The sequence below is a fragment of the Bison bison genome, unplaced genomic scaffold (assembly GCF_000754665.1).
Source record: "Bison bison bison isolate TAMUID 2011002044 unplaced genomic scaffold, Bison_UMD1.0 scf7180017864471, whole genome shotgun sequence".
NCBI classification, from domain to species: domain Eukaryota; kingdom Metazoa; phylum Chordata; class Mammalia; order Artiodactyla; family Bovidae; genus Bison; species Bison bison.
Genome location: NW_011495032.1, coordinates 21,695,624 through 21,703,491, shown reverse-complemented (window position 1 = coordinate 21,703,491; position 7,868 = coordinate 21,695,624).

Here is a 7,868-nt window from a genome sequence, read left to right as displayed (position 1 = left end):
CTCCCTTTCCCACAGAGTCCATAAGACTGTTCAATACATCAGTGTCTCTTTTGCTGTCTCGTACACCGGGTTATTGTTACCATCTTTCTAAATTCCATATATATGCGTTAGTATACTGTATTTATGTTTTTCCTTCTGGCTTACTTCACTCTGTATAATAGGCTCCAGTTTTATCCACCTCATCAGAACTGATTCAAATGTATTCTTTTTAATGGTACATATACACAATGGAGTATTATTTGTTTTTAAACCAACAGTCAAATAAATGGAAAAATGTAGTAAAACTGTGGCTATATAATATATAGTTATCCTCACACTATTACTTGAAAAGATGTTTCAACTACAGACTTAGCACCCTTGTCAAAATTCAATTGAACATATACAAATGGGATTTACTTCTGGACTCTCAATTCTATTCTATTAATTTATATGTCTATCTTTGTGCCAGACCCACACTGGCATGATTATCATCAATTTGTAATAAATTTTGAAAGTAAGAAGTATCAGTCATTCATATTTTGTTCTTTTTGTAGAAATTTTGGCTCTTCTTGGTTCCTTGCAATTTCATATAAATTTTATAATTAACTGTTAATTTCTACAAAGAAGTCAGCTAGATTCTGATAGAGATTGCATTGCATCTATAAATTAATTCGAGGATTATTGCTATGTTAACAGTATTAAGGCTTGTGATCCATGATGTGGGTGTTTTTCCATTCATTTAGAATGGCCCTTAATTTCTTTCAACAATAATTTTGGGTTTCAGAGTCTGAGTTATGTACTTCTTTTCTTAATAACGTTATTTTTTTCATGATATTTTAAATGGAATTTTTCTTAATTTAATTTTTGAATTACTCATTAAGATGTAAAAACACAATTGATTTTTGTGCATTCATATACCTGTAACGTTGCTGAACTTGTTCTAACAGATTTTTTAAAGAGAATTATTTAGGGAAATTTTTCTGTGTATAAGATTATGTCATCTGCAAATGGAGACAGTTATACTTCTTCCATTCTAATGTCAGTTCAGTTCAGTTCAGTCGCTCAGTTGTGTCCAACTCTTTTCGACCCCATGAATCGCAGCACACCAGACCTCCCTGTCCATCACCAACTCCCGGAGTTCACTCAGACTCACATCCATCGAGTCAGTGATGGAGTTCACTCAGACTCACGTCCATTGAGTCAGTGATGCCATCCAGCCATCTCATCCTCTGTCGTCCCCGTCTCCTCCTGCCCCCAGTCCCTCCCAGCATCAGAGTCTTTTCCAATGAGTCAACTCTTCCCATGAGGTGGCCAAAGGACTGGAGTTTCAGCTTTAGCATCATTCCTTCCAAAGAAATCTCAGGGCTGATCTCCTTCAGAATGGACTGGTTGGATCTCCTTGCAGTCCAAGGGACTTGCAAGAGTCTTCTCCAACACCACAGTTCAAAAGCATCAATTCTTCGGCGCTCAGCCTTCTTCACAGTCCAACTCTCACATCCATACATGACCACTGGAAAAACCATAGCCTTGACTAGACGAACCTTTGTTGGCAAAGTAATGTCTCTGCTTTTGAATATGCTATCTAGGTTGGACATAACTTTGCTTTTTATTTATTCTTTCTTGATTAACTTCTGGCTAGAACAAATTTTGAGTAGAAGTGGTAAGAATGGATATCCTTATTTCTGATAATAAGAGAGAAAACAGCCAGTCTTTTACCATTAAATAGAATGTTTACTGTGGGTTTTTCAGTTCCCTTTGATCAAGTTGAGGAGGTTCCCTTCTATTCTTAGTTTGTAGAGGGTTTATATTATGAAAGTGTATTGGATATTATCCAGTCCTTTTCCTGCATTTATTGAGATGACTATGTTTTTTTTTCCTTTTTGTTCTATTGATATGGGTACTACATTATGAATGTTAAACCAATCTTCTACACCTAGGATAGATCCCACTTGTCTATATTGTATAATTCTTTCTATGTTTTGCTAGATTCAATCTGCTAGTGTTTTGTTGAGGGCTTTTTGTGTCCATATTCATCAGAGATATTGGTCTGTAGTTTTCCTTTTTCCCCCAGTGTCTTTGTATGATTTTAGCATCATTGTAACGATGGTCTCATAGAATGAATTATAATATGTTTCCTCTTCTATTTTTTGAAAGAGTTTGTGAGCAATTATATTAATTCTTAACTAATAGACTTCAGCAGAGAAGCCAACAGAGAACTTCCGTGACCATGAGTTCTTCTTTGTGGGATTTTTAAAACTTACTAATTTAATTTCTTTACTTGTTATAGGTCCTTCAGATTATATATTTATTTGCTGAGTCAGTTTGGATGGTTTGTTTCTTTTCAGGATGTGTCCATTAAATATTGACATATGATTGTTTATAGTAATTCTTTTAATATCTGTAACGTAACCTCTTTCTTATTTCAGATATCAGTAATTTGAGTCTTCTCTCTTTCTATTTCCATCAATCTAGCTAAATCCTTGGGCTTCCCTGCTTGCTCAGCTAGTAAAGAATCTGCCTGCAATACAGGAGACCCAGATTCAATTCCTGGGTTTGGAAGATCCACTGGAGAAGGGATAGGCTACCCACTCCAGCTAAATCTTTGTCAGTTTTGCTGAACTTTCAAAAAACCAAGTTTGGGTTTCAATGCTTTTTTTTTTCTCCCTGTTGTTTTTCTGTTCTCTATTTCATTAATTTTCACTCTCATTTTTATTATTTCCTTTGTTCTACTTGGTTTAGGCATAGTTTGCTCTTTTTTTCCAGTGCCTTGGGTTTAAGGTTAGGTTATTGATTTGAAAGTCTCTCAGTTGTGTCTGTCTATAGTCTGTGGATTTCTCCAGGCCAGAATACTGGAGTGGGTAGCTGTTCCTTCTCCAGGGGATCTTCTCAACCCAGGGATAGGCTACCCACTCCAGTATTCTGGCCTTCAGAATTCGATGGACTGTATAGTCCATGGGTTTGCAGAGAGTTGGACGTGACTGAGCAACTTTCACTTTATTGTTTTGTAATAATTTTTTCTTTGCATTTAAAGCCACAGATTTTCCTCTAAGCATGGCATTATACAAGTTTTGGCATGTTCCTAATCATTTCAAAATATTTTATGATTTCCCGCTTTACTTTTTCTTTGATCCATTGGTTATTTAAGAGTATGTTGTTTAATTTCTGAGTAATTTTGAGTTTCTCATTTTTTTTTTAATTTTTACTGATTTCTAATTGCATTCCATTGTAGTTGGGGAACATACTTAGAATGATTTTAAAACTTTAAAATTTACTGATGTGTGTTTTATGCCCTGCTAAATTGTCTATCCTAAGAATTTTCCATGTTACTGGAGAAGAATATATGTTCTGCTGTTGGTAGAGTGTTTCATAAATATCTGTAAGGTCTAGTTGGCTTATAGTCTTGTCCAGTTTTTACGTTTTCTTGTTGATCTTCTGTCTAGTTATTTTATCCATTATTGAAAGAGGGGTTTTGCATGTAAACTTGTCATTTTTGAATTGTCTGTTTCTTCCTTCACTTTTATCATTTTTTGCTTCATTAATTTGGTGCTCTGCTATTGGATGAATATATGCTTATAATTTTATATATTCCTGATGGAATGACTATCATAATTTTTAACAATCTCTAGTAGCATTCTGTTTTAGGTCTATTGTGTCTGCTATCAGTATAATCACTCCAAATTCTTATAGTTGTTGTTTGCATGTTATATCTTTTTCATCATTTTACTTTCATTCTATTTGTATCTTTGAATCGAAACTGTATTTCCTGTATACAGAATACAATTTAATTTTTTTTATTTCAACCTGACAGTCTTTGCTTTCACAATGGATTGTATAATCCACTTGTTTATGTTACTATTGATAGAGATGACTTTATATCTGTTACTTTACGTTTTGCTTTCTGTATGTCTCATATCTTTTGTTTCATTGTTGTTTCTTTACTTTCTTTTACATTAATTATTTTCTTATGTGACATTTTAGTTAAATTGTTTTATTATATATTTTGGGTTATTTTTTTTTTGTAGTTGCTCTAATACTTACCATATACACCTTAACTTATGAGAATTAGCTTTAGATTTTTAGTGTGTCTAAGCTTAACAAACAAGATGGATAATAAGAGAGTGTGTTAGTTAAACATCAAATGAATGTAGTGATTTTCAATTTATCAATCTTGTGAATAGAAGTTGGAGATGAAAGAAATAATATATGTTGAGTCTATTATATGCTGTCTAGTTTTCCACTTGTGATAGGCCCATGGAAATAGGTTGCCTATTCGAAAGAGAAAGTTAGAGTTCAATGAGTTTAAGTGACTTACACAAATTAATATAACAAATAAGATTCATAACCAGGCTTGAGACTACATGATATCAAATCCTATGCCTTTTTAAAAAAAATATGTGAAATTAAGATGAAAGAAAATGCAAATGTTTTAAACTTTTAGCTTTGAAATAATTTTAGATTTATAGAAAAGTTGAAAGAAAAGTACAGAGTTTCTATGTTACCTTACTTCTGAGGCAGCTTGAGCTAGTGTATCAATATAAAGTCCCTTTCCAAATGTTTACTAAAATTATTTAAATAAGAATGAAATTATTAAATAATCAAATAAAATTTAAAATAAATTAGCTAAGCTAAAATAACAATGAGAATTCTACATTAGTAAGAAATAGTTTCCTCAAAATAAGAGGGCCTGAAGCTTAACAATTCACAGGAATATAGGAGGTAGATGGGCTTCCCTGGTGGCTCAGATGGTAAAGAATCTGCTTTGCAATGCAATGCATGACCCTGGGTTTGATCCCTGGGTCTGGAAGATCTCCTGGAGAAGGGAACGGTTACCCACTCCAGTATTCTTGGTATTCTTGCCTGGAGAATCCCAGGGGCAGAGGAGCCTGGCAGGCTACAGTCCATGGGGTCACAAAGAGTAGCACAGGACAGAGCAACTAACAGTTACACTTTATAGAAAACTAGATATAAAAAAGTTTATGGCCTTCAGTTTTAATTCTTATTCAGGAAGATTAGTGTAAGCCATAAGCCCTTGAGAGATACAAGACTGGAATTAAGAAGGACTTCCTATCAATGAACTAAGAACTAGAAAATTCTCTTTTGTAGGCCTGTGGAGGCAGTAAGAAAGCTTGTTGTTTATCTAGGAGTTTGGACAAAAGGAAATCACCCACTCTGTACTGGAACTTGAGTTAGTTTTCACCAGTAACCGACAGCTCCTAGACGAAGTTAGTACTCAATCTCGGCTGAATAGTTAAGCATTTTACAAAAGGACATTTCTCTCCTCCATACCCGAAGACTCCTGTGAATGCACATTAGCAATGAAGCAATACATGTCATGTATGATACACACCAGTGAGGCAGCAAGGCATCTGCTTCCCAAGTAAAATCACACTTAGCCTTTATTTTGCCGCAGTGTAAAGGGTCATGTGAGTCATTTCAAGAAACACAATGCCACTGAGTGGCATTCAGGAGGCTAAGACCTGGCAGTTGCTGGCAGAAAGGCTCTGGTGCTCCCTGCCTTGGCTGGCATCTCAGTGCATATGATTTCCCAGCAGATAAGATGTCAGAATCTGTGGACACAGAGAGGGAGAAGCAGGTGTTGACCTCTGACCCACAGCCTTCTGGCACATTTCCTTTTTCCTCTTCAATTGAAAAATCATTTGTAGTAAATTGTTAACGTTCTCTTCATTCCACCTTGTCCCTAATTCCACCTGCCATTAGCCGGTGTTTCACACGGTACTACAAAGACAGTTCTCTCCTGAGAGAAAAGTGGAAATCTTACCTTTATAGTTTGCCATATTATTCTCTCCTTGCATCTCAGGTTAGAGCATGAAAACTGCTAGTAGCATTATTATATTGAGAGCAAGGAGAAATGCATTATCTTAATATGGTAGAAGAATCCAGAATTGCAAATGGAATAAATCAGCTTTCTGTTAGTCTGGGAATCTGATGGACCTGAGTTGGGTCTGTAGCTTTGTAACTTTAGGCAAACTGTTAAACATCCCTGAGCATCATATGTTTTCTCAAAACAGTGTCAAAATTCTAGAGTAACATGTGGGACCATTTTTAGAAAATTCAGTCTGCCATGGGGTTTAGCAGATGTTTAGTAAAAAGGATCAAATAATCACTCCAAACATTATATTATCAGCAAAACAGCAATAGTAATAGTGCCCTTCTAATAGGATTGGCTATTTATATTATATATAAAATAATAATATATAGTTATATATAACTGATAAAATTTTGTGAAAGTGAGTCCTTGAAATAATTATTCTTTTAATAGTTGCCTTTTTCCTTTTTTTCCATCAAATTATCTTCATTACTTCTGCAACCCAATTTGATGGGTATCCTTTGATTCATTTTGCATAGTACGTTTCCAGCGATCTTCTGGAGATGGGAAAGATGTGGAATATACTTCATTTGGTTTCTTCATCTGGTCTCTGAGCTGAAGTTCTTCCCTTTGTGGTCCCAAGTGGGGATATGATTGTGGAAGAAGTGGACAATCATTTACTACCTATTGCAGTTATTGTTAATCCCACCTTTCCCTAAGACAAATCCACTGCTCCCCAATGAGGGTTTATTCCACTCACTATGACTAAATAGCAAATTATTCTGAATGTTAATGTCTTAAAACAAAGGCAATATGTATTTTGATCATAAATTTTCAAGTTGGATGAGGCTGGGTAAGGGTGGCTCCTCTCTGGTCTTCGGGGTCAGTTAGGGTGGCTTGAAGAACAGAGGCTGGGTGACCTGAAGGCTAGTACTCTCATGTCTGGAGGTGGATGTGAGAGGATTTGAGCAATTGGAATAAAGAACAGATGGCTCTATTAATATTTTTAGGCAATCTCTCTAAATTGTCTCTCTAGCATGGCATCTTCCAGTTAACTGGACTTCTTATGTGTGGGCTCTACTCTTTCAAGGCACAAATCTGGAGAGAGAAAGAGATCTAGATGGATAAAGTGTTGCTGTTTGCATTCATCCTCAGAGGGCATGAAGCCTCCATGATGGCATGAGCCACTAAGACTGACCCAGACTAACGGAGACTAGATTTCATCTTTTCAAGGGAAGAGTGTCGAATTCTTAAGTAATATGTGGGGACTAAAGTAAATATGACTTAATGGAAGGAGTATCAAAATTCTAGAGTAGCATGTAGGAGCATTTTTAGAAAATTCAGTCTGCCACAGGATTTAGCAGATTTTTAGTAAAAAGGATCAAGTAATTGCTCCAAACATTATATACTTGGCTCAGCTTCCAAAAGCAAGCTGTCTCAACAAGCAGTTTTCAAAGTGTTAGGTGTCAGGGCCTCTAAAGTCTCTTAAAAATTATTGAGCACCTCAGAGAAATTTTATGTGGGTTATGCTTATTTATGTTTTCTGTAGTAGAATAAAAATGAGAATATTTATAATAATTATTTTTCATAAAGCATCTTATTTACATTCATCTAAAATAGAATCATTATTTTTAATAAATAAGTATTTTAAATCTTTCCCAAACAAAAAATTTTACTAACAGTAGTGGAATTGTTTTATACTTTTTCCATCTCTTTACTATCTGGCTTAAGAGAAGACAGTTGGATTCTCATATTTGCTTCTGCATTCAATTTGTTGAAATGTCATGCCTAACCTAGATAGCATATTGTAAAGCAGAGACATTACTTTGCCAACAAAGGTCTGTCTAGTCAAGGCTATGGTTTTTCCTATGGTCATGTATGGATGTGAGAGTTGGACTGTGAAGAAGGCTGAGCGCCGAAGAATTGATGCTTTTGAACTGTGGTGTTGGAGAAGATTCTTGAGAGTCCCTTGGACTGCAAGGAGATCCAACCAGTCCATTCTGAAGGAGATCAGCCCTGGGATTTCTTTGGAAGGAATGATGCTAAAGCTGAAACTCCAGTA